Source organism: Blennius ocellaris, assembly GCF_963422515.1.
Source record: "Blennius ocellaris genome assembly, chromosome: 19".
Classification (NCBI taxonomy): Eukaryota; Metazoa; Chordata; class Actinopteri; order Blenniiformes; family Blenniidae; genus Blennius; species Blennius ocellaris.
This window is the reverse complement of record NC_137668.1, coordinates 148,600-175,332: the sequence shown is the minus strand read 5'-3', so window position 1 is coordinate 175,332 and position 26,733 is coordinate 148,600.

Genomic DNA, 26,733 nt, shown 5'->3' with positions numbered 1-26,733 from the left:
TCTGTAGTTGTGGTAAATGCAGTCACTACACACGTCCCCCCAGAATTCACTACAACAGAGAAAAACAGTCAGCGGTTAGGGGGACGAATCAACCGACCACAACGGGTGCGTTGGACATGTAGTTTGGGGCTGGTACCCACAGCTGTAGGTTGTGGTATTCCACCGAGGTACGGCGGAGGAGAAACAGGAAAAGGAGCCTGAGGAAATGTTTTTGTGACAGCAAAGGGCCTTTTTGGGGGACGCCCCCGTCGTGGGGGCTGGGCGAGTTCCACAGGCCCAGCTGGGTCCAAGTGAGCCGCTTTGAGGCGATCCACCGAAACGCGCTCAGGTTTACCACCCATGTCCACAACGAAATGCTTGTGACCAGACTCCAAAACGCGAAAAGGGCCTTCGTAGGGCGGACGCAGGGGGCTTTTGTGTCCATCGATCCGGATGAACACGTAGTCAGCTGACTGGAGGCCATTGGGCACGTGTGAGTGTGGAACGCCATGGTAAGAAGTGGGGACAGGTGAAAATCGTTTGGCGCTGTCCAACAGCATTGAACGCTGACTCACTGCTGACCATGGGATTGTGGTGTTAGGAACAAAATCCCCGGGAACCCACAGTGGCTGGCCATAAACCAGCTCCGCGGACGACGACTGCAGATCCTCTTTGGGTGCCGTCCTGATGCCCAGTAGAACCCATGGGAGTCTGTCGATCCAGTTGCTGTCCTTGAGGCTGGCCCTGAGAGAGGCCTTCATTGACCTGTGAAACCGCTCACAGAGCCCGTTCCCCTGGGGGTGATACGATGTGGTGCGGTGCAGTTTCACTCCCAAGCTCTCCGCAACTGTGTTCCACAGTTCAGAGGTGAACTGTGCACCACGATCAGAAGAAATGTCCGATGGAGTGCCAAAACGAGCGACCCAGGTGCCAATGAACGCGCGTGCCACGTCAGCCGAGGTCGTTGATGATAGTGGAACAGCCTCAGCCCACCTCGTGGTCCTGTCCACCATAGTGAACAAGTGTGTGTACCCCTGAGAGGGGGGCAGAGGGCCGACCAAATCGACATTAACATGGTCAAAACGTCGTTCCTCCTTTGGTATGGCGGTGAACTTTGGCTCGTTGGCATTCAACACAGGTGCTGGCCCAGTCTCTCACGTCCTTTTTGAGCCCCCGCCACACAAATTTAGCTGCCACCAACCTCTGCGAAGCCTTTGTCCCTGGGTGGGAGAGGCCGTGGATAGCATCAAAAACAGGTCGCGTCCACCCAGCCGGCACCACTGGCCGAGGAGTGCCTGTGGAGACGTCGCACAGCAACGTGGTGCCGCTGTCACCGAACACCACGTCCTCCAATTGCATCCCCGTAGTGGCTATCCTGAGGCTCTGAACGTCCGCGTCCGCGGCTTGCTCCTTTGCGATGCTGCCATAATCCAAGCCTAAGTGGACTGCACCCACAACAGCTCGGGAGAGGCAATCGGCCACTTGATTGTGCTTCCCTGCGACGTGCCGAATGTCCGTTGTGAACTCAGATATGTATGCCAGGTGACGTTGCTGGCGGGCAGACCACGGGTCGGCCACCTTGGACATTGCAAAAGTCAGTGGCTTGTGATCGACAAAAATCGTGAACTCGCGGCCTTCTAGCAGAGAACGGAAATGACGGGTGGCTAGGTAGACGCCAAGCAGCTCTCGATCAAAAGTGCTGTAGTTTTGCTCATTGGGGCGGAGCTGCCTGCTGAAAAAGGCAAGAGGCTGCCAGGCGTTACCTACCCACTGCTCGTACACAGCACCCACCGCATAGTCTGAAGCATCCGTGGTGAGCGCAATAGGAGCTGTGGGGGAGGGGTGTGCGAGTAAAGCAGCGTTCGCTAGTGCTGCCTTTGTGTCCGCAAAAGCCAGGTCCCTGTCCACAGTCCAGTCCAGAGCGTGTTTTGGCTTCTTACCTTTAAGTGCCTCGTACAAGGGCCGCATGGTTTGGGCTGCCCCAGGGATGAAACGATGGTAAAAATTCACCATGCCTAGAAACTCTTGTAGAGCTTTGACTGTGTGCGGGCGAGGGAAAGCTGTAATAGCCTCCACCTTGGATGGGAGAGGGACGGCCCCATCACGTGTGACTCTGTGGCCAAGAAAGTCTATGGTGGAGCGACCAAACTGGCACTTAGCCGGGTTGATGATGAGCCCGTGCTGACTGAGTCGTTCAAACAGCGCTCGCAGATGTGTCAGGTGTTGGGAGGCGGATGAACTTGCCACCAGGATGTCGTCCAGGTAGACAAAAACGAAAGGGAGGTCCCGTAGCACAGAGTCCATCAGGCGCTGGAAAGTTTGGGCAGCACTTTTAAGTCCAAACGGCATCCGCAGGAACTCAAACAACCCAAAAGGTGTCACCACCGCTGTTTTGGGAATGTCGAGTGGGTGCACAGGTACCTGATGGTATCCACGGATGAGGTCCACCTTGGAAAAAATCACTTTCCCGGCCAGGTGGGATGAAAAATCCTGCACATGCGGAACAGGATAGCGGTCAGGTGTCGTTGCGTCATTCAGCCGTCGGTAATCTCCGCATGGACGCCAGCCCCCCCCAGGCTTCGGAACGATGTGGAGGGGAGAGGACCAAGAGCTGTTAGAACGTCGAACAATCCCCGGGCGCTCCATGTTCTCGAGTTCTCCACTGGCGTCAAAAACTCCGCCCTCCGCGTCTCAGTTGTCATGGTGACTCGTTGAATCGGGGCTCCATTGATGCAGTCTTTTTGGAGTCGTGGTGCACGCGCTTGACTCCAGGTGAAACTACTCCGAGTTCATCAAACTGATCAAAATCCGGCATCGTGAAACCCGAAAACTCCGCGTTTTCTGTCTCAGTGTAACTCAATTCAGAGCTCGGTGTTAAGCTCATGGCTTCTTAAACCTGCTTCGTGAAACGGACCCCAGGTGTCTCCCGGCTCGTTGTTTGCCTTTTATTTCCAGCCGCTGCCTCCAGCTATGAAGGATTGTTTCCAGCACTCGGCTGATGAGCTGCTCCAGCTTCACGTGCACTCTGGTCTAGAAATAACAATTTTCATTATAAGTTCCATGTTATTTACGCAATAAATAAAGATACTTCACATTTTATAGCAGGACTTTTTCTCTCTACCAGTGAGAGTTTCTGCTTTATTTAGATTTTAAAATAAAATGTGATGTTGTAGAAATTGTAAAAGAACCGGAGAGGCGACAATTTCTAACCTTGATCACACAAGTGTGTGCATCGTTTATTTTTACTCTCGAACCGTAAAGTGCAAAAAACCAATATGGCGACTGCCGTAAACAACATAACCCGCAAGGCTTCAGGTCCTTAAAGGGACCGCAACTTCCAATGACATACATACAATAATGAACATGAACCTAAACTGCTTTAAATGCCACCCTGTCGGTTTAGCAGTAAGCAATAACATTGCATGTAAATCACATGTTATAAACAAGGCCATCTCTGGCTTAAGGTGAATTATGTCGCTTCTGTAGTTGTGGTAAATGCAGTCACTACACACGTCCCCCCAGAATTCACTACAACAGAGAAAAACAGTCAGCGGTTAGGGGGACGAATCAACCGACCACAACGGGTGCGTTGGACATGTAGTTTGGGGCTGGTACCCACAGCTGTAGGTTGTGGTATTCCACCGAGGTACGGCGGAGGAGAAACAGGAAAAGGAGCCTGAGGAAATGTTTTTGTGACAGCAAAGGGCCTTTTTGGGGGACGCCCCCGTCGTGGGGGCTGGGCGAGTTCCACAGGCCCAGCTGGGTCCAAGTGAGCCGCTTTGAGGCGATCCACCGAAACGCGCTCAGGTTTACCACCCATGTCCACAACGAAATGCTTGTGACCAGACTCCAAAACGCGAAAAGGGCCTTCGTAGGGCGGACGCAGGGGGCTTTTGTGTCCATCGATCCGGATGAACACGTAGTCAGCTGACTGGAGGCCATTGGGCACGTGTGAGTGTGGAACGCCATGGTAAGAAGTGGGGACAGGTGAAAATCGTTTGGCGCTGTCCAACAGCATTGAACGCTGACTCACTGCTGACCATGGGATTGTGGTGTTAGGAACAAAATCCCCGGGAACCCACAGTGGCTGGCCATAAACCAGCTCCGCGGACGACGACTGCAGATCCTCTTTGGGTGCCGTCCTGATGCCCAGTAGAACCCATGGGAGTCTGTCGATCCAGTTGCTGTCCTTGAGGCTGGCCCTGAGAGAGGCCTTCATTGACCTGTGAAACCGCTCACAGAGCCCGTTCCCCTGGGGGTGATACGATGTGGTGCGGTGCAGTTTCACTCCCAAGCTCTCCGCAACTGTGTTCCACAGTTCAGAGGTGAACTGTGCACCACGATCAGAAGAAATGTCCGATGGAGTGCCAAAACGAGCGACCCAGGTGCCAATGAACGCGCGTGCCACGTCAGCCGAGGTCGTTGATGATAGTGGAACAGCCTCAGCCCACCTCGTGGTCCTGTCCACCATAGTGAACAAGTGTGTGTACCCCTGAGAGGGGGGCAGAGGGCCGACCAAATCGACATTAACATGGTCAAAACGTCGTTCCTCCTTTGGTATGGCGGTGAACTTTGGCTCGTTGGCATTCAACACAGGTGCTGGCCCAGTCTCTCACGTCCTTTTTGAGCCCCCGCCACACAAATTTAGCTGCCACCAACCTCTGCGAAGCCTTTGTCCCTGGGTGGGAGAGGCCGTGGATAGCATCAAAAACAGGTCGCGTCCACCCAGCCGGCACCACTGGCCGAGGAGTGCCTGTGGAGACGTCGCACAGCAACGTGGTGCCGCTGTCACCGAACACCACGTCCTCCAATTGCATCCCCGTAGTGGCTATCCTGAGGCTCTGAACGTCCGCGTCCGCGGCTTGCTCCTTTGCGATGCTGCCATAATCCAAGCCTAAGTGGACTGCACCCACAACAGCTCGGGAGAGGCAATCGGCCACTTGATTGTGCTTCCCTGCGACGTGCCGAATGTCCGTTGTGAACTCAGATATGTATGCCAGGTGACGTTGCTGGCGGGCAGACCACGGGTCGGCCACCTTGGACATTGCAAAAGTCAGTGGCTTGTGATCGACAAAAATCGTGAACTCGCGGCCTTCTAGCAGAGAACGGAAATGACGGGTGGCTAGGTAGACGCCAAGCAGCTCTCGATCAAAAGTGCTGTAGTTTTGCTCATTGGGGCGGAGCTGCCTGCTGAAAAAGGCAAGAGGCTGCCAGGCGTTACCTACCCACTGCTCGTACACAGCACCCACCGCATAGTCTGAAGCATCCGTGGTGAGCGCAATAGGAGCTGTGGGGGAGGGGTGTGCGAGTAAAGCAGCGTTCGCTAGTGCTGCCTTTGTGTCCGCAAAAGCCAGGTCCCTGTCCACAGTCCAGTCCAGAGCGTGTTTTGGCTTCTTACCTTTAAGTGCCTCGTACAAGGGCCGCATGGTTTGGGCTGCCCCAGGGATGAAACGATGGTAAAAATTCACCATGCCTAGAAACTCTTGTAGAGCTTTGACTGTGTGCGGGCGAGGGAAAGCTGTAATAGCCTCCACCTTGGATGGGAGAGGGACGGCCCCATCACGTGTGACTCTGTGGCCAAGAAAGTCTATGGTGGAGCGACCAAACTGGCACTTAGCCGGGTTGATGATGAGCCCGTGCTGACTGAGTCGTTCAAACAGCGCTCGCAGATGTGTCAGGTGTTGGGAGGCGGATGAACTTGCCACCAGGATGTCGTCCAGGTAGACAAAAACGAAAGGGAGGTCCCGTAGCACAGAGTCCATCAGGCGCTGGAAAGTTTGGGCAGCACTTTTAAGTCCAAACGGCATCCGCAGGAACTCAAACAACCCAAAAGGTGTCACCACCGCTGTTTTGGGAATGTCGAGTGGGTGCACAGGTACCTGATGGTATCCACGGATGAGGTCCACCTTGGAAAAAATCACTTTCCCGGCCAGGTGGGATGAAAAATCCTGCACATGCGGAACAGGATAGCGGTCAGGTGTCGTTGCGTCATTCAGCCGTCGGTAATCTCCGCATGGACGCCAGCCCCCCCCAGGCTTCGGAACGATGTGGAGGGGAGAGGACCAAGAGCTGTTAGAACGTCGAACAATCCCCGGGCGCTCCATGTTCTCGAATTCCGCCTTAGCTACTGCGAGCTTTGACGGGTCTAGGCGCCTTGCACGTGCAAAGACAGGTGGACCGGTAGTGGCAATGTGGTGTTCCACACCGTGCTTAGCAGCAGACGAGCAGAAGGTGGGTTGGGTGAGTGTTGGGAACTCAGCAAGCAGGCGCTGGTAGTCGTCCATGACCGGGAGCATGCTTGAGAGTTGAATGACACCAGGCTCAGTTGGCGTGCATGCATAGGAACAAAAAGCGATGGCATCAATCAGACGGTGGTTTTTCACGTCCACCAACAGTCCATATGCGCATAGAAAATCAGCACCTAACAGAGGCACAGCGACCTTGGCCGTCACAAACTCCCAGCCAAATCGCTGTCCTCCGAAACAGAGTTCAATGTGCCGTGTGCCATATGTGCGGATTGGGCTGCCATTGGCAGCTGCCATGGGGGGGCCGTGGCTGTCTGTAACCATGTCCAGCTGCGATGCAGGCAGCACGCTGGGCCCCCGTGTCACAGAGGAAACGCCGACCTGAGATGGAGTCGTGGATGAAAAGCAGCCTGCAGTCACGGCCAATGCTCACGGCCACTAGTGAGCGCCGGCCTTGGCGTTTCCCGTTGCCACAAAACTGCATGGCGAACAGCACTGCTTAGCCTTGGGGCCAAACTTAGCGTGGTAGTAACACCAGCCTGTCGGTTGCTGCCGACGGGGAGCTGCGGCTGCGACGAGAACGGGTCCGTCCAGCGTCTCTGTCGCCTGACCTGCAGGGAGCAGCGCAGCTGCACAGTACTGCTGACTGGCCAGGAAAAACTTGTCTGCCTCCTCAGCCAGTCTCCGACAGTCAGTGATGGCAGTGTTGGCTAATGCAGCTCTCACCTGGGGAGGCAGCTGCCGTAGGAACAGGTGAAGAAAAAGAAAATCAGGGGTGTGCTCACCCAGGAGATCAAGCATACGGTCCATCAGTTCAGAAGGTTTGCCGTCACCAAGTCCATGCAGGGAGAAAAGTCTGTTTGCCCGCTCAGCATCAGACAGTTCAAAAGTTTTCAGTAATTGCGTCTTCAGAGCTGCATATTTCCCATCCGCTGGAGGATGTGTAAGGAGACTCACCACCCGCGACGCCGTGGAGCTTCCGAGGGCCGACACAACGTAATAGTATCTCGTACTGTCGGCGGTGATGTCCCGTAGCGCAAACTGCGCTTCTGTCTGTGCAAACCATGCAGCAGCCGACGTTTCCCAGAACTCGGGGAGTTTAAGTGTAACGGCATTCGCGGTCATCGTTGCAATTGGGATACGTCCAGTAAACTCGGGGTCACCAGTGTAGAAATTGTAAAAGAACCGGAGAGGCGACAATTTCTAACCTTGATCACACAAGTGTGTGCATCGTTTATTTTTACTCTCGAACCGTAAAGTGCAAAAAACCAATATGGCGACTGCCGTAAACAACATAACCCGCAAGGCTTCAGGTCCTTAAAGGGACCGCAACTTCCAATGACATACATACAATAATGAACATGAACCTAAACTGCTTTAAATGCCACCCTGTCGGTTTAGCAGTAAGCAATAACATTGCATGTAAATCACATGTTATAAACAAGGCCATCTCTGGCTTAAGGTGAATTATGTCGCTTCTGTAGTTGTGGTAAATGCAGTCACTACAATGTGTTCATTTCCTCTGGTAAAACTTCAATTAGATTTGATGCCACGTATAACCTAAATCATTTGGGATTAATGGATCGATGTGTGGATTGAACATTGGACTTCCAGACTATTGCATTGGGCCAAACTCGATATCGTCACACAGTCTAAACTTCTGAAACGACTTTAAAACACATTCTGATCATTTATTTCCCTTTTTTTCTTCATCTGTTTAACATTTAACCTGAATTCAAATCCCTCCTTCACTCCCTGATGTTTCCACGCAGAACGAAATTCATCTGGATTGTGCATTAACCTGGAATATCAACAAGTATGGACATCGGATTGGTGTCGACCCTAACCCTAACCCTAACCAGTCAGAATGGTTAGTGATATTAACCAATCAGAATGGGTTAGGGCTAGTGGTGTTAACCAATCAGAATGGGTTAGTAGTGTTAACCAGTCAGAATGGGTTAGTGATATTAACACATCAGAATGGGTTAGGGCTAGTGGTGTTTACCAATCAGAATGGGTTAGTAGTGTTAACCAGTCAGAATGGGTTAGTGATATTAACACATCAGAATGGGTTAGGGCTAGTGGTGTTTACCAATCAGAATGGGTTAGTAGTGTTAACCAGTCAGAATGGGTTACGGGTAGTGGTGTTAACCAGTCAGAATGGGTTAGTAGTGTTAACCAATCAGAATGGGTTAGGGCTAGTGGTGTTAACCAATCAGAATGGGTTAGTAGTGTTAACCAGTCAGAATGGGTTAGGGCTAGTGGTGTTAACCAGTCAGAATGGGTTAGTGATATTAACCAATCAGAATGGGTTAGGGCTAGTGGTGTTAACCAGTCAGAATGGGTTAGGGTTAGTGGTGTTAACCAATCAGAATGGGTTAGTAGTGTTAACCAGTCAGAATGGGTTAGTGATATTAACCAATCAGAATGGGTTAGGGCTAGTGGTGTTAACCAATCAGAATGGGTTAGGGTTAGTGGTGTTAACCAATCAGCATGGGTTAGGGTTAGTGATGCATTGTATTCACTTTGATACTGTCCTTTAAATTCATATTGACTGTGTACTGGTGTTTTCTGTGTCTCGTCTATCTCGACCTGTCTCTTTCCATATATTCTCTCAGCTGCTGATCCAAGCTGGCTGCTTGAATTGCAGGGTGCTGCTCTTTGAATGTCTCCAGCATGAGGTCCAGAGAGTTCCAGCGTGTTCTCACATCAAGGATGAGTGAGTGTCGGGGCAGCTCTGATCAAAACCACAACATTCATTTGAAGTCATTCAGCACTCAGAAGATGCTTTTCCTCCTCGGAGACAAACAGTAGGTTTTGCTCATGTTCGTCCTGCAGCCTCCTTTGGTGATCTAACACGTTTACAAATGTTGCACCGAGCCCACTTTTCCTTCATTTTAATGAAGTGAAGACACACTTTGGACCGCCGTCGTACCGCGTCCACGCTTGCTGCAGGTAGATTCTTCTTCGTTGGTGGTGTTTGGGGATTCTTCTTCGTTGGTGGTGTTTGGGGATTCTTCTTCGTTGGTGGTGTTTGGCGGGTTCTTCTTCGTTGGTGCTCCGCGGATTCTTCTTCGTTGGTGGTGTTTGGGGATTCTTCTTCGTTGGTGGTGTTTGGGGATTCTTCTTCGTTGGTGGTGTTTGGCGGGTTCTTCTTCGTTGGTGGTGTTTGGGGATTCTTCTTCGTTGGTGGTGTTTGGGGATTCTTCTTCGTTGGTGGTGTTTGGCGATTCTTCTTCGTTGGTGGTGTTTGGGGATTCTTCTTCGTTGGTGGTGTTTGGCGGGTTCTTCTTCGTTGGTGGTGTTTGGGGATTCTTCTTCGTTGGTGGTGTTTGGGGATTCTTCTTCGTTGGTGGTGTTTGGGGATTCTTCTTCGTTGGTGGTGTTTGGGGATTCTTCTTCGTTGGTGGTGTTTGGGGATTCTTCTTCGTTGGTGGTGTTTGGGGATTCTTCTTCGTTGGTGGTGTTTGGCGGGTTCTTCTTCGTTGGTGTTGTTTGGGGATTCTTCTTCGTTGGTGGTGTTTGGCGGATTCTTCTTCGTTGGTGGTGTTTGGCGGATTCTTCTTCGTTGGTGGTGTTTGGGGATTCTTCTTCGTTGGTGGTGTTTGGGGATTCTTCTTCGTTGGTGGTGTTTGGGGATTATTCTTCGTTGGTGGTGTTTGGGGATTCTTCTTCGTTGGTGGTGTTTGGCGGGTTCTTCTTCGTTGGTGCTCCGCGGATTCTTCTTCGTTGGTGGTGTTTGGGGATTCTTCTTCGTTGGTGGTGTTTGGGGATTCTTCTTCGTTGGTGGTGTTTGGCGGGTTCTTCTTCGTTGGTGGTGTTTGGCGGATTCTTCTTCGTTGGTGGTGTTTGGGGATTCTTCTTCGTTGGTGGTGTTTGGCGGATTCTTCTTCGTTGGTGGTGTTTGGCGGATTCTTCTTCGTTGGTGGTGTTTGGGGATTCTTCTTCGTTGGTGGTGTTTGGCGGGTTCTTCTTCGTTGGTGGTGTTTGGGGATTCTTCTTCGTTGGTGGTGTTTGGGGATTATTCTTCGTTGGTGGTGTTTGGGGATTCTTCTTCGTTGGTGGTGTTTGGCGGGTTCTTCTTCGTTGGTGCTCCACGGATTCTTCTTCGTTGGTGGTGTTTGGGGATTCTTCTTCGTTGGTGGTGTTTGGGGATTCTTCTTCGTTGGTGGTGTTTGGCGGGTTCTTCTTCGTTGGTGGTGTTTGGCGGATTCTTCTTCGTTGGTGGGGTTTGGGGATTCTTCTTCGTTGGTGGTGTTTGGCGGATTCTTCTTCGTTGGTGGTGTTTGGCGGATTCTTCTTCGTTGGTGGTGTTTGGGGATTCTTCTTCGTTGGTGGTGTTTGGCGGGTTCTTCTTCGTTGGTGGTGTTTGGGGATTCTTCTTTGTTGGTGGTGTTTGGGGATTCTTCTTCGTTGGTGGTGTTTGGGGATTCTTCTTCGTTGGTGGTGTTTGGCGGGTTCTTCTTCGTTGGTGCTCAGCGAATAAATAAGTGAAATAATGAACTATCTGAACCGAGGAACAAAAACACAACACAAGCACAAATCAACAACACAACAAAAGAGTCCATGTGGAGCTCTTGTAGCACCTCGGGAGCCTCTGTCCAGCATTATGTCATACTAGATTTGACTTCTTCTTCTTCTCCACTCTTATTGTGGAGCTCAACCTCAACTTCAATCATCTTCATTTAAACAACAACCAACTATGGACAATAAAAAACTGGAGTCCAGCTTTCATTTTTTTCTCTTTTGATAAGAAGAATTGTCTGAAAGATGAAGAAAATTACATTATGACAAATGACAACCGCCTGAAGTTCTGATGTTCAAGTGCATTTACACTTCTGGACGATGAGCTACGAATGTACACAGTATGTTAATTAGATCAGTGTTTTTTAACCACTGTGTCGATAGTCAGGTGTGCCGCGGGAAGTTATCAGATTTCACATTTTTTCTAAAAGAAAATGTATTCTCACAGCCGCTGTCAGCGCAGTGTGCAGAGTAATGGTGTATAAATACTGTGGTGAGCCGTGGAAGAATTGCTCTGAGTCGATATTCTATTCTGCCATCTGAACACCAGTTTAATGATTAAAGAATCATTAAGTCACACTGAAAAATCCCTTCTTTTGCATATCTCGATGGAACTTTACTAAAACATCAATACAACTCGTAATATAAACGACCCACCAAAGCCTGTCTGAGAAAATAAAAGCTATTTTTTTTGCACACCTGAAAAACGAGCAGTTAGTTCAGTTGGCCACAGTATTTATACACCATTACTCTGCACACTGCTCTCATAGCGGACAGCGGCTGAGAGAGTACATGATTTTTTAGAAAACATGTTTTACAAATGGAAATACAATACAACAGACTATTAGTGCAACAGAAAGTATGATAAGAGATAAAGTAGCTGTACTTTAGTTTTTACATTCATGCTTTACTGTTCCGTTTTAGAATAGACTAGACTACATTATCATCATCAAATGTATGGGCCTAAGGTGATGGTAGTGAGCATTAATTAAAATCTAACCCTGACCCTGCTACTCGATTGGCCTTTTGTAATAATCTGCTGTTTCATATTGATTTTGTTGTGTCTGCTAATAGCAAATAGCTTTAGGTTAGTTCTGTTCCCGCAGCAGCTAAATGTTTCCCGACATGGACATGCTGCATATCTTTACAAAGCATGTTTCGGGTAGTTTTTAGTCGCTGGGTTTGTTTAATACAGTGGTTCTCAATTATTTTCTGTCACGCCCCCCCTAGAGCAGTGGTTCCCAACCTTTTTTGACCAGTGTACCCCTTGAGCTGGTTTCCATGTGAAAAGTACCCCCTCTCTCGTGTGTGATTATTCGCCTTAATGTGTACTTATATTTAACCCTTTGTCTTTCTATCTATCCAACTGCTCATTTAAATAAAACAATTATTGTGAGTGTAAAAACATACCTTTTAATGAGACACTTGCGCTTGCTTGTCTTTCATAAGTCTTTCATAATTCCTTTTTTCACTGGGCTCCCCTGTGCCTGCGTCCGAGGCGACGGTAGCAGTAGCGGTAGCAGTAGCAGTAGTGGTAGCAGTAGCAGTAGCGGTAGCAGTAGCGGTAGCTGGACGTTTACTCCTGCCTAGCCATGCATCCATGTTTACAGTCGGTATGCAGCTAGAGTTAGCTAGCTTCGCGAATCGTGCGCGCCCGCAGCAAGAACGTGAACCTTTTTTTTTTTTTTTTTTAAACCGCGCCACTTTATAGTCTTTTCATGGTATGTGCATTGTAGTGTTACAATCACTGTGGACGAACTGCTACTCATGGAAAATAAACGTATGGCCTTACTAAAATTCATGATATAATACAATATGTCCTGTTGTGTTCCCTCGCACGCAGGAGAGGACTGATCTCCCGGGAAGAAGGAGAAAAAACAGTAAGTCTGAGTACTACAAACCTTGAAAATGGATCAACAGTAATTTATTACAAAAGACAGAAATACTGGGCTAACAAAGATTTGTCTTATACTTAGCCGATAAACGCGAAGGAAAACAGCCAAGGATGAAACAGGTGAGCTCAGTACGAGGAGGAATGGACAGAGAGAGCGTCTTCTGCTGCAAGCAGAAGTTAAACCCGCGCTTCGCTCTCTCCCCTCTTCCCATTGGCCGCCGATAGAGGGGGCGTCAGTGACGTAATCTCCGTCACTGAGCAGACTAGTTTCCTATTGGTAAACCTTCACACAGACAGAAAAAGACTTCATTTCCCATAATGCACTCAGTAACTTTCCACTATCTACAGATCAAAACAGTCATCCCGTCGGCATTTTAACAAATATAATATAGTATAATTTTTTTTTTTGTGTGTGGATACTGTAGGCTAATTTATAATCTTTCTGCGTACCCCCTGCAATACCCTCGCGTACCCCTAGGGGTCCGTGTACCCCCGGTTGGGAATCACTGCCCTAGAGGACAGAATTTTTTTCAGCCCCCCCGGCCCTGAATTGTACTACCATTGAGAACTTGATAATATTTATTTATTTATCTGTATAAACCACTGTATGAGTTGTTGGCACCAGCATTCTGCATACAATCGCCTGATTATCAAAATTAATTAATAAAATGAGCTGGAGGCCCTTTTTTTATCATTCAAGCATGAATAAAGACACTAATACTGAAAGTCGCACTCGCCTCACGCCCCCCCTGACACCCCACCACGCCCCCCCAGGGGGGCTCGCCCCACCATTTGAGAAGCACTGGTTTAATAGATGCCTTCATTTCCTAAGCAAGATGCGGCTTAAGAATCGCGAAACCGGCTGGAAGCTAACTAGTTAGCAACGTTAGCCGCTGGATTTTTTGAATGAAAAATTAATTTACAGAAGGTAGCGTTGTATTGTGGTAACCAATATCTAGTCTTTATCTATATTTAGTCAAGTTTTAAAAAAAAAAACTATGTGGCCCATAACGGGGTTCGAACCAGCGACCTTCAACTTACGAGCACCTTGCGCTAACCAACTGAGCAAAAAAGTGCGTTTTTCAGGTGTGGGGAAAAAAAGGGTTTTTATCCTTTCCACCATCTAGTGGCGAAAGGATATGGTGGCCATCACGGACTTGGTCGCCGCAGGGCATGATGGGAGTTCAGGTTAGGGGCTGTAGGAGGTCAGTGGGGGCTACTGTGGGGCTCGTTGGGTCGTTGATTGGTGCTAGTGTTGTGTTTTTGTTCCTCGCTTCAGATAGTTATTATTTCGTGTTGTTTTGTTCTGTTAGTCGGCTACTTGTGTGCGACCGTGACAGAGTAACACGTCGGGTAGAGGGCTCTTATAATGTCGTCACGGTTTGGTCCGACCCTGACTCAGACACGTGTCGGGCAGAGGGCTCTTATAATGTCGTCACGCTTGGGTGCGCACGTGACCCACACACGTCACGAGTCCAGTCCTGTTATAATGTCATCAATGGACTCGTTCATCTCACAATGACAGCCGAAGCGGCCCGCTCCGGCCGTTCGCCACTCACCTTTTTGACCTTATTCCGGACATTTGCGTGACCTGCGCCGAGCACGTCATCACACTTCCGGTTTGGCTCCAGACTCCTTGATGTGCGACACTCCTCTGTTTAATTGTTTACAATTGAACCTCCTCGGACCCAGACTCTTAAATGGCATTCAATTTGAATCTCTCTTTGCTATTTGGCCTTATTGGGACCTGATGAGTGTCTAAAACAGAGAATGATCTCATCAAACCATGTAGTTTCTGAGAAAAGTGATGTCCGCATATGTGGACCTTCGTTTTATATTCCAATAAAACACAATAAAGTCACAATTGAGTAATGGTGTACAAAACCCTGTGTTTGGTACCTGGACATGGCAAAATTGTTTCCTGAGTGCAAAACCAAAGTAGGAAGCTACTGTCCATTTCTCTAAGTGCAAAAACCAAAACATAAGCAGTGATTGTGTGCTTTTTCTCCGCACAAAATCCCCCAAATAAATAACGTCTCATTTTTGCTCAGTGCAAAAATAAAATGACAATGAAAACAAAAGTCAGAGTTGTCATTGTCATGCTGACCCGAGAAGGTTATGGCCACTTCCATCTGAAATTTTAAGAACGGCATGACGTTCTTCTTTGAAGTAGCCAATACACGGAGGTGACATGAAAATAGAAGCACCAAAAAAACCACATATTTCATGAGTTGACGTGTTGACTGCGTCTCAACCTCTGGCCAGTGATGTAGCATTGGAGCAATCGGCAACCATTTATCAAGTCTTTTTCAATATAGTGTCCCACGCGGTCCAGTGGGGTCCACAGCCCTCTCTGTCATCCACAGTGTCCTTTGCTTGAGACATCATCCTCGTCCTGCGGTGCCCGAGAGCGACGACTGGGAGTGCGTGATTTGTCATCGTCGCCATCCCAACGATGTCCTTGACATTCCTACCGGAGACGTCTACGTCCTCCGACGGGCTGAGGAACGGGGTCCTCACACCCACTACCGAAATTGGAGAGTTCACACGGCACACCTGAGCGCGTCTCGGTGTCCAGCGACACAGTGGTTGGAAAACGTTGCTTTCAATGTGTTTCAGTCACTGTGATCGGTGTCACCAAATGTCACGTGTTGAGCGGAGGCCGCTGGATTTTTGGAATGAAAAATTCATTTACAGAAGGTAGCGTTGTATCGTGGTAACCGTTATCTAGTCTTTATCTCGTCTTAGTTAAGTTAGGGTTAGGGTTAGTTAAGTTAAGTTAAAAAAAAAAAAACCGTGTGGCCAATGACGGGTATCGAACCCGTGACCATCAACTTACGAGCACCACGCGCTAACCGACTGAGCTAAAAATTTGCGTTTTTCAGGTGTGGGGAAAAAAAGGGCTTTTATCCTATCCACCCTATACGCTCTGTGCTGCCATCTAGTGGCGAAAAGTATTACGGCGGATCACGGACGCGGTCGCCGCCGCAGGGCATGACGGGAGTACAGGTTAGTGGTTGTGAGGAAGTGCCACTGTGGGGCTCGTTTGGTCGCTGATCTGTGCTGATGTTGTGTCTTTGTTCCTCGCTTCAGGTAGTCATTGTTTCGTGTTGTTTTGTTCTGCGTGTCGGATACCTGTGGGCAACCGTGAGTCAGACACGCGTCTGCTGGAGAGCACTTATAATGTGGTCGTGGTTGGGCGCGCATGCGCGCGCATGCGCACGTGACACACATCACGAGTGCGGTCCCGTTGCAATGTCACGGATGGGCTCGTTCAAGTCACCATAGAAGCCGAAGCGCACGCTCCCGCCGCTCGCCACTCATCCGGACGGTTTGCGGCACCCGCGCCGAGCACGTCATCACACAGACATCACACAAACTCCGACAGATTTCAGGAGTTTGACGTGTTGACTGCGTCCAAATCATCCTCGTCCTGCGGTGCCCGAGAGCGACGACTGGGAGTGCGTGATTTGTCATCGTCGCCATCCGACGGATGTCCTTGACATTCCTACCGGAGGCGTCTACGTCCTCCGACAGGCCGAGGGACGGCGTCCTCACACCCAACTGCCGAAATTGGAGAGTTCACGCGGCACACCTGAGCGCGTCTCGGTGTCCAGCGGAACAGTGGTTGCAAAACGTTGCTTTTAATGTGTTTTAATGTGTTTTAATTCACTCTATGCGAAAAATATCCAAAACTATTCATGGTAATCTCAACTGCTTCAAACTAATAAGACACTACATTCCAAATCAAGCGGCCTTGCTGTACATGCAATGGATGATCTTCTGCCACATGTCATGCTGAATGACAGCACCCAGGCACCTCCCTCAGCCACTAAGTGCATTGGTTCATTGTACAATCAAGCAATACAAATTCGCGTCTCGGTGTCCAGCGGCACAGTGGTTGCAAAACGTTGCTTTTAATGTGTTTTAATGTGTTCGAATTCACTCTATGTGAAAAATATCCAAAACTATTCATCGTAATCTCAACTGCTTCAAACTAATAAGACACTACATTCCAAATCAAGCAATACAGATTATGGACAAAAAAAAAACACCCGTTATCACCACTGCAATATACTCGACAACTATCATTGACTAAATTTGGAAAACTTCATTAAACTATACTCTGTAAAGCTAACATTCAAATGCATCCATAACCTAGACAAAACAGCAATAGAGTCACCAGGAGCACCTCCCACAAGAACTGTGCGACCCCCCACAGGAGGACCAGGTTTATTCGGTCTGCTTTCTCCATAAAGACGGCCAAACTGTGGAACCCACTGCCCACTGACCTCAAAAATAGACCAGAGTTTAAGGAGTTCACATCAAAGCTAAAGTTGTGGCTTAAAACAAACCAAAGATGTACGCACCTCTGAGTCTGTAAATAATGTATAGTGTGTGTGCGTGTGTGCGTGGAGACCACTGTTGTAAACATGTATTTTAGGGTTGTGTATTTCATTCATTCTGTATCATTTGTATGTACTACAGGGAAAAGCTCAACCAGGGGCAGGAGTTGAAAAGGAGCATTCTCTGCTACACACTCTGTATGTGTCGCATGAGCTGCATCTTTCATGTTGTAACTATGAAAGATGACTTTCATTGTCCCTGTCAAACAAATCACTCAATCAATAAAAAATAAATAAATAAAAACTGTGATTGGTGTCACCAAATGTCACGTGTTGAGCGGAGGCCGCTGGATTTTTGGAATGAAAAATTCATTTACAGAAGGTAGCGTTGTATCGTGGTAACCGTTATCTAGTCTTTATCTAGTTTTTGTCAAGTTTTAAAAAATATGCGATGATCTGTGATGTGTCATGTCCATTTCTCTAAGTGCAAAAACCAAAACATAAGCAGTGATTGTGTGCTTTTTCTCCGCACAAAATCCCCCAAATAAATAACGTCTCATTTTTGCTCAGTGCAAAAATAAAATGACAATGAAAACAAAGGTCAGAGTTGTCATTGTCATGCTGACCCGAGAAGGTTATGGCCACTTCCATCTGAAATTTTAAGAACGGCATGACGTTCTTCTTTGAAGTAGCCAATACACGGAGGTGACATGAAAATAGAAGCACCAAAAAAACCACATATTTCATGAGTTGACGTGTTGACTGCGTCTCAACCTCTGGCCAGTGATGTAGCATTGGAGCAATCGGCAACCATTTATCAAGTCTTTTTCAATATAGTGTCCCACGCGGTCCAGTGGGGTCCACAGCCCTCTCTGTCATCCACAGTGTCCTTTGCTTGAGACATCATCCTCGTCCTGCGGTGCCCGAGAGCGACGACTGGGAGTGCGTGATTTGTCATCGTCGCCATCCCAACGATGTCCTTGACATTCCTACCGGAGGCGTCTACGTCCTCCGACGGGCTGAGGAACGGGGTCCTCACACCCACTACCGAAATTGGAGAGTTCACACGGCACACCTGAGCGCGTCTCGGTGTCCAGCGACACAGTGGTTGGAAAACGTTGCTTTCAATGTGTTTCAGTCACTGTGATCGGTGTCACCAAATGTCACGTGTTGAGCGGAGGCCGCTGGATTTTTGGAATGAAAAATTCATTTACAGAAGGTAGCGTTGTATCGTGGTAACCGTTATCTAGTCTTTATCTCGTCTTAGTTAAGTTAGGGTTAAGTTAAAAAAAAAAAAAAAAACGTGTGGCCAATGACGGGTATCGAACCCGTGACCATCAACTTACGAGCACCACGCGCTAACCGACTGAGCTAAAAATTTGCGTTTTTCAGGTGTGGGGAAAAAAAGGGCTTTTATCCTATCCACCCTCTACGCTCTGTGCTGCCATCTAGTGGCGAAAAGTATTGCGGCGGATCACGGACGCGGTCGCCGCCGCAGGGCATGACGGGAGTACAGGTTAGTGGTTGTGAGGAAGTGCCACTGTGGGGCTCGTTTGGTCGCTGATCTGTGCTGATGTTGTGTCTTTGTTCCTCGCTTCAGGTAGTCATTGTTTCGTGTTGTTTTGTTCTGCGTGTCGGATACCTGTGTGCAACCGTGAGTCAGACACGCGTCTGCTGGAGAGCACTTATAATGTGGTCGTGGTTGGGCGCGCATGCGCGCGCATGCGCACGTGACACACATCACGAGTGCGGTCCCGTTGCAATGTCACGGATGGGCTCGTTCAAGTCACCATAGAAGCCGAAGCGCACGCTCCCGCCGCTCGCCACTCATCCGGACGGTTTGCGGCACCCGCGCCGAGCACGTCATCACACAGACATCACACAAACTCCGACAGATTTCAGGAGTTTGACGTGTTGACTGCGTCCAAATCATCCTCGTCCTGCGGTGCCCGAGAGCGACGACTGGGAGTGCGTGATTTGTCATCGTCGCCATCCGACGGATGTCCTTGACATTCCTACCGGAGGCGTCTACGTCCTCCGACAGGCCGAGGGACGGCGTCCTCACACCCAACTGCCGAAATTGGAGAGTTCACGCGGCACACCTGAGCGCGTCTCGGTGTCCAGCGGAACAGTGGTTGCAAAACGTTGCTTTTAATGTGTTTTAATGTGTTCGAATTCACTCTATGTGAAAAATATCCAAAACTATTCATCGTAATCTCAACTGCTTCAAACTAATAAGACACTACATTCCAAATCAAGCAATACAGATTATGGACAAAAAAAAAACACCCGTTATCACCACTGCAATATACTCGACAACTATCATTGACTAAATTTGGAAAACTTCATTAAACTATACTCTGTAAAGCTAACATTCAAATGCATCCATAACCTAGACAAAACAGCAATAGAGTCACCAGGAGCACCTCCCACAAGAACTGTGCGACCCCCCACAGGAGGACCAGGTTTATTCGGTCTGCTTTCTCCATAAAGACGGCCAAACTGTGGAACCCACTGCCCACTGACCTCAAAAATAGACCAGAGTTTAAGGAGTTCACATCAAAGCTAAAGTTGTGGCTTAAAACAAACCAAAGATGTACGCACCTCTGAGTCTGTAAATAATGTATAGTGTGTGTGCGTGTGTGCGTGGAGACCACTGTTGTAAACATGTATTTTAGGGTTGTGTATTTCATTCATTCTGTATCATTTGTATGTACTACAGGGAAAAGCTCAACCAGGGGCAGGAGTTGAAAAGGAGCATTCTCTGCTACACACTCTGTATGTGTCGCATGAGCTGCATCTTTCATGTTGTAACCATGAAAGATGACTTTCATTGTCCCTGTCAAACAAATCACTCAATCAATAAAAAATAAATAAATAAAAACTGTGATTGGTGTCACCAAATGTCACGTGTTGAGCGGAGGCCGCTGGATTTTTGGAATGAAAAATTCATTTACAGAAGGTAGCGTTGTATCGTGGTAACCGTTATCTAGTCTTTATCTAGTTTTTGTCAAGTTTTAAAAAATATGCGATGATCTGTGATGTGTCATGTCCATTTCTCTAAGTGCAAAAACCAAAACATAAGCAGTGATTGTGTGCTTTTTCTCCGCACAAAATCCCCCAAATAAATAACGTCTCATTTTTGCTCAGTGCAAAAATAAAATGACAATGAAAACAAAAGTCAGAGTTGTCACTGTCATGCTGACCCGAGAAGGTTATGGCCACTTCCATCTGAAATTTTAAGAACGGCATGACGTTCTTCTTTGAAGTAGCCAATACACGGAGGTGACATGAAAATAGAAGCACCAAAAAAACCACATATTTCATGAGTTGACGTGTTGACTGCGTCTCAACCTCTGGCCAGTGATGTAGCATTGGAGCAATCGGCAACCATTTATCAAGTCTTTTTCAATATAGTGTCCCACGCGGTCCAGTGGGGTCCACAGCCCTCTCTGTCATCCACAGTGTCCTTTGCTTGAGACATCATCCTCGTCCTGCGGTGCCCGAGAGCGACGACTGGGAGTGCGTGATTTGTCATCGTCGCCATCCCAACGATGTCCTTGACATTCCTACCGGAGGCGTCTACGTCCTCCGACGGGCTGAGGAACGGGGTCCTCACACCCACTACCGAAATTGGAGAGTTCACACGGCACACCTGAGCGCGTCTCGGTGTCCAGCGACACAGTGGTTGGAAAACGTTGCTTTCAATGTGTTTCAGTCACTGTGATCGGTGTCACCAAATGTCACGTGTTGAGCGGAGGCCGCTGGATTTTTGGAATGAAAAATTCATTTACAGAAGGTAGCGTTGTATCGTGGTAACCGTTATCTAGTCTTTATCTCGTCTTAGTTAAGTTAGGGTTAAGTTAAAAAAAAAAAAAAAACCGTGTGGCCAATGACGGGTATCGAACCCGTGACCATCAACTTACGAGCACCACGCGCTAACCGACTGAGCTAAAAAATTGCGTTTTTCAGGTGTGGGGAAAAAAAGGGCTTTTATCCTATCCACCCTCTACGCTCTGTGCTGCCATCTAGTGGCGAAAAGTATTGCGGCGGATCACGGACGCGGTCGCCGCCGCAGGGCATGACGGGAGTACAGGTTAGTGGTTGTGAGGAAGTGCCACTGTGGGGCTCGTTTGGTCCCTGATCTGTGCTGATGTTGTGTCTTTGTTCCTCGCTTCAGGTAGTCATTGTTTCGTGTTGTTTTGTTCTGCGTGTCGGATACCTGTGTGCAACCATGAGTCAGACACGCGTCTGCTGGAGAGCACTTATAATGTGGTCGTGGTTGGGCGCGCATGCGCACGTGACACACATCACGAGTGCGGTCCCGTTGCAATGTCACGGATGGGCTCGTTCAAGTCACCATAGAAGCCGAAGCGCACGCTCGCGCCGCTCGCCACTCATCCGGACGGTTTGCGGCACCCGCGCCGAGCACGTCATCACACAGACATCACACAAACTCCGACAGATTTCAGGAGTTTGACGTGTTGACTGCGTCCAAATCATCCTCGTCCTGCGGTGCCCGAGAGCGACGACTGGGAGTGCGTGATTTGTCATCGTCGCCATCCGACGGATGTCCTTGACATTCCTACCGGAGGCGTCTACGTCCTCCGACAGGCCGAGGGACGGCGTCCTCACACCCAACTGCCGAAATTGGAGAGTTCACGCGGCACACCTGAGCGCGTCTCGGTGTCCAGCGGAACAGTGGTTGCAAAACGTTGCTTTTAATGTGTTTTAATGTGTTCGAATTCACTCTATGTGAAAAATATCCAAAACTATTCATCGTAATCTCAACTGCTTCAAACTAATAAGACACTACATTCCAAATCAAGCAATACAGATTATGGACAAAAAAAAAACACCCGTTATCACCACTGCAATATACTCGACAACTATCATTGACTAAATTTGGAAAACTTCATTAAACTATACTCTGTAAAGCTAACATTCAAATGCATCCATAACCTAGACAAAACAGCAATAGAGTCACCAGGAGCACCTCCCACAAGAACTGTGCGACCCCCCACAGGAGGACCAGGTTTATTCGGTCTGCTTTCTCCATAAAGACGGCCAAACTGTGGAACCCACTGCCCACTGACCTCAAAAATAGACCAGAGTTTAAGGAGTTCACATCAAAGCTAAAGTTGTGGCTTAAAACAAACCAAAGATGTACGCACCTCTGAGTCTGTAAATAATGTATAGTGTGTGTGCGTGTGTGCGTGGAGACCACTGTTGTAAACATGTATTTTAGGGTTGTGTATTTCATTCATTCTGTATCATTTGTATGTACTACAGGGAAAAGCTCAACCAGGGGCAGGAGTTGAAAAGGAGCATTCTCTGCTACACACTCTGTATGTGTCGCATGAGCTGCATCTTTCATGTTGTAACTATGAAAGATGACTTTCATTGTCCCTGTCAAACAAATCACTCAATCAATAAAAAATAAATAAATAAAAACTGTGATTGGTGTCACCAAATGTCACGTGTTGAGCGGAGGCCGCTGGATTTTTGGAATGAAAAATTCATTTACAGAAGGTAGCGTTGTATCGTGGTAACCGTTATCTAGTCTTTATCTAGTTTTTGTCAAGTTTTAAAAAATATGCGATGATCTGTGATGTGTCATGTCCATTTCTCTAAGTGCAAAAACCAAAACATAAGCAGTGATTGTGTGCTTTTTCTCCGCACAAAATCCCCCAAATAAATAACGTCTCATTTTTGCTCAGTGCAAAAATAAAATGACAATGAAAACAAAAGTCAGAGTTGTCACTGTCATGCTGACCCGAGAAGGTTATGGCCACTTCCATCTGAAATTTTAAGAACGGCATGACGTTCTTCTTTGAAGTAGCCAATACACGGAGGTGACATGAAAATAGAAGCACCAAAAAAACCACATATTTCATGAGTTGACGTGTTGACTGCGTCTCAACCTCTGGCCAGTGATGTAGCATTGGAGCAATCGGCAACCATTTATCAAGTCTTTTTCAATATAGTGTCCCACGCGGTCCAGTGGGGTCCACAGCCCTCTCTGTCATCCACAGTGTCCTTTGCTTGAGACATCATCCTCGTCCTGCGGTGCCCGAGAGCGACGACTGGGAGTGCGTGATTTGTCATCGTCGCCATCCCAAGGATGTCCTTGACATTCCTACCGGAGGCGTCTACGTCCTCCGACGGGCTGAGGAACGGGGTCCTCACACCCACTACCGAAATTGGAGAGTTCACACGGCACACCTGAGCGCGTCTCGGTGTCCAGCGACACAGTGGTTGGAAAACGTTGCTTTCAATGTGTTTCAGTCACTGTGATCGGTGTCACCAAATGTCACGTGTTGAGCGGAGGCCGCTGGATTTTTGGAATGAAAAATTCATTTACAGAAGGTAGCGTTGTATCGTGGTAACCGTTATCTAGTCTTTATCTCGTCTTAGTTAAGTTAGGGTTAAGTTAAAAAAAAAAAAAAAACCGTGTGGCCAATGACGGGTATCGAACCCGTGACCATCAACTTACGAGCACCACGCGCTAACCGACTGAGCTAAAAAATTGCGTTTTTCAGGTGTCGGGAAAAAAAGGGCTTTTATCCTATCCACCCTCTACGCTCTGTGCTGCCATCTAGTGGCGAAAAGTATTGCGGCGGATCACGGACGCGGTCGCCGCCGCAGGGCATGACGGGAGTACAGGTTAGTGGTTGTGAGGAAGTGCCACTGTGGGGCTCGTTTGGTCCCTGATCTGTGCTGATGTTGTGTCTTTGTTCCTCGCTTCAGGTAGTCATTGTTTCGTGTTGTTTTGTTCTGCGTGTCGGATACCTGTGTGCAACCATGAGTCAGACACGCGTCTGCTGGAGAGCACTTATAATGTGGTCGTGGTTGGGCGCGCATGCGCACGTGACACACATCACGAGTGCGGTCCCGTTGCAATGTCACGGATGGGCTCGTTCAAGTCACCATAGAAGCCGAAGCGCACGCTCGCGCCGCTCGCCACTCATCCGGACGGTTTGCGGCACCCGCGCCGAGCACGTCATCACACAGACATCACACAAACTCCGACAGATTTCAGGAGTTTGACGTGTTGACTGCGTCCAAATCATCCTCGTCCTGCGGTGCCCGAGAGCGACGACTGGGAGTGCGTGATTTGTCATCGTCGCCATCCGACGGATGTCCTTGACATTCCTACCGGAGGCGTCTACGTCCTCCGACAGGCCGAGGGACGGCGTCCTCACACCCAACTGCCGAAATTGGAGAGTTCACGCGGCACACCTGAGCGCGTCTCGGTGTCCAGCGGAACAGTGGTTGCAAAACGTTGCTTTTAATGTGTTTTAATGTGTTCGAATTCACTCTATGTGAAAAATATCCAAAACTATTCATCGTAATCTCAACTGCTTCAAACTAATAAGACACTACATTCCAAATCAAGCAATACAGATTATGGACAAAAAAAAAACACCCGTTATCACCACTGCAATATACTCGACAACTATCATTGACTAAATTTGGAAAACTTCATTAAACTATACTCTGTAAAGCTAACATTCAAATGCATCCATAACCTAGACAAAACAGCAATAGAGTCACCAGGAGCACCTCCCACAAGAACTGTGCGACCCCCCCACAGGAGGACCAGGTTTATTCGGTCTGCTTTCTCCATAAAGACGGCCAAACTGTGGAACCCACTGCCCACTGACCTCAAAAATAGACCAGAGTTTAAGGAGTTCACATCAAAGCTAAAGTTGTGGCTTAAAACAAACCAAAGATGTACGCACCTCTGAGTCTGTAAATAATGTATAGTGTGTGTGCGTGTGTGCGTGGAGACCACTGTTGTAAACATGTATTTTAGGGTTGTGTATTTCATTCATTCTGTATCATTTGTATGTACTACAGGGAAAAGCTCAACCAGGGGCAGGAGTTGAAAAGGAGCATTCTCTGCTACACACTCTGTATGTGTCGCATGAGCTGCATCTTTCATGTTGTAACTATGAAAGATGACTTTCATTGTCCCTGTCAAACAAATCACTCAATCAATAAAAAATAAATAAATAAAAACTGTGATTGGTGTCACCAAATGTCACGTGTTGAGCGGAGGCCGCTGGATTTTTGGAATGAAAAATTCATTTACAGAAGGTAGCGTTGTATCGTGGTAACCGTTATCTAGTCTTTATCTAGTTTTTGTCAAGTTTTAAAAAATATGCGATGATCTGTGATGTGTCATGTCCATTTCTCTAAGTGCAAAAACCAAAACATAAGCAGTGATTGTGTGCTTTTTCTCCGCACAAAATCCCCCAAATAAATAACGTCTCATTTTTGCTCAGTGCAAAAATAAAATGACAATGAAAACAAAAGTCAGAGTTGTCACTGTCATGCTGACCCGAGAAGGTTATGGCCACTTCCATCTGAAATTTTAAGAACGGCATGACGTTCTTCTTTGAAGTAGCCAATACACGGAGGTGACATGAAAATAGAAGCACCAAAAAAACCACATATTTCATGAGTTGACGTGTTGACTGCGTCTCAACCTCTGGCCAGTGATGTAGCATTGGAGCAATCGGCAACCATTTATCAAGTCTTTTTCAATATAGTGTCCCACGCGGTCCAGTGGGGTCCACAGCCCTCTCTGTCATCCACAGTGTCCTTTGCTTGAGACATCATCCTCGTCCTGCGGTGCCCGAGAGCGACGACTGGGAGTGCGTGATTTGTCATCGTCGCCATCCCAACGATGTCCTTGACATTCCTACCGGAGGCGTCTACGTCCTCCGACGGGCTGAGGAACGGGGTCCTCACACCCACTACCGAAATTGGAGAGTTCACACGGCACACCTGAGCGCGTCTCGGTGTCCAGCGACACAGTGGTTGGAAAACGTTGCTTTCAATGTGTTTCAGTCACTGTGATCGGTGTCACCAAATGTCACGTGTTGAGCGGAGGCCGCTGGATTTTTGGAATGAAAAATTCATTTACAGAAGGTAGCGTTGTATCGTGGTAACCGTTATCTAGTCTTTATCTCGTCTTAGTTAAGTTAGGGTTAAGTTAAAAAAAAAAAAAAAACCGTGTGGCCAATGACGGGTATCGAACCCGTGACCATCAACTTACGAGCACCACGCGCTAACCGACTGAGCTAAAAAATTGCGTTTTTCAGGTGTGGGGAAAAAAAGGGCTTTTATCCTATCCACCCTCTACGCTCTGTGCTGCCATCTAGTGGCGAAAAGTATTGCGGCGGATCACGGACGCGGTCGCCGCCGCAGGGCATGACGGGAGTACAGGTTAGTGGTTGTGAGGAAGTGCCACTGTGGGGCTCGTTTGGTCCCTGATCTGTGCTGATGTTGTGTCTTTGTTCCTCGCTTCAGGTAGTCATTGTTTCGTGTTGTTTTGTTCTGCGTGTCGGATACCTGTGTGCAACCATGAGTCAGACACGCGTCTGCTGGAGAGCACTTATAATGTGGTCGTGGTTGGGCGCGCATGCGCACGTGACACACATCACGAGTGCGGTCCCGTTGCAATGTCACGGATGGGCTCGTTCAAGTCACCATAGAAGCCGAAGCGCACGCTCCCGCCGCTCGCCACTCATCCGGACGGTTTGCGGCACCCGCGCCGAGCACGTCATCACACAGACATCACACAAACTCCGACAGATTTCAGGAGTTTGACGTGTTGACTGCGTCCAAATCATCCTCGTCCTGCGGTGCCCGAGAGCGACGACTGGGAGTGCGTGATTTGTCATCGTCGCCATCCGACGGATGTCCTTGACATTCCTACCGGAGGCGTCTACGT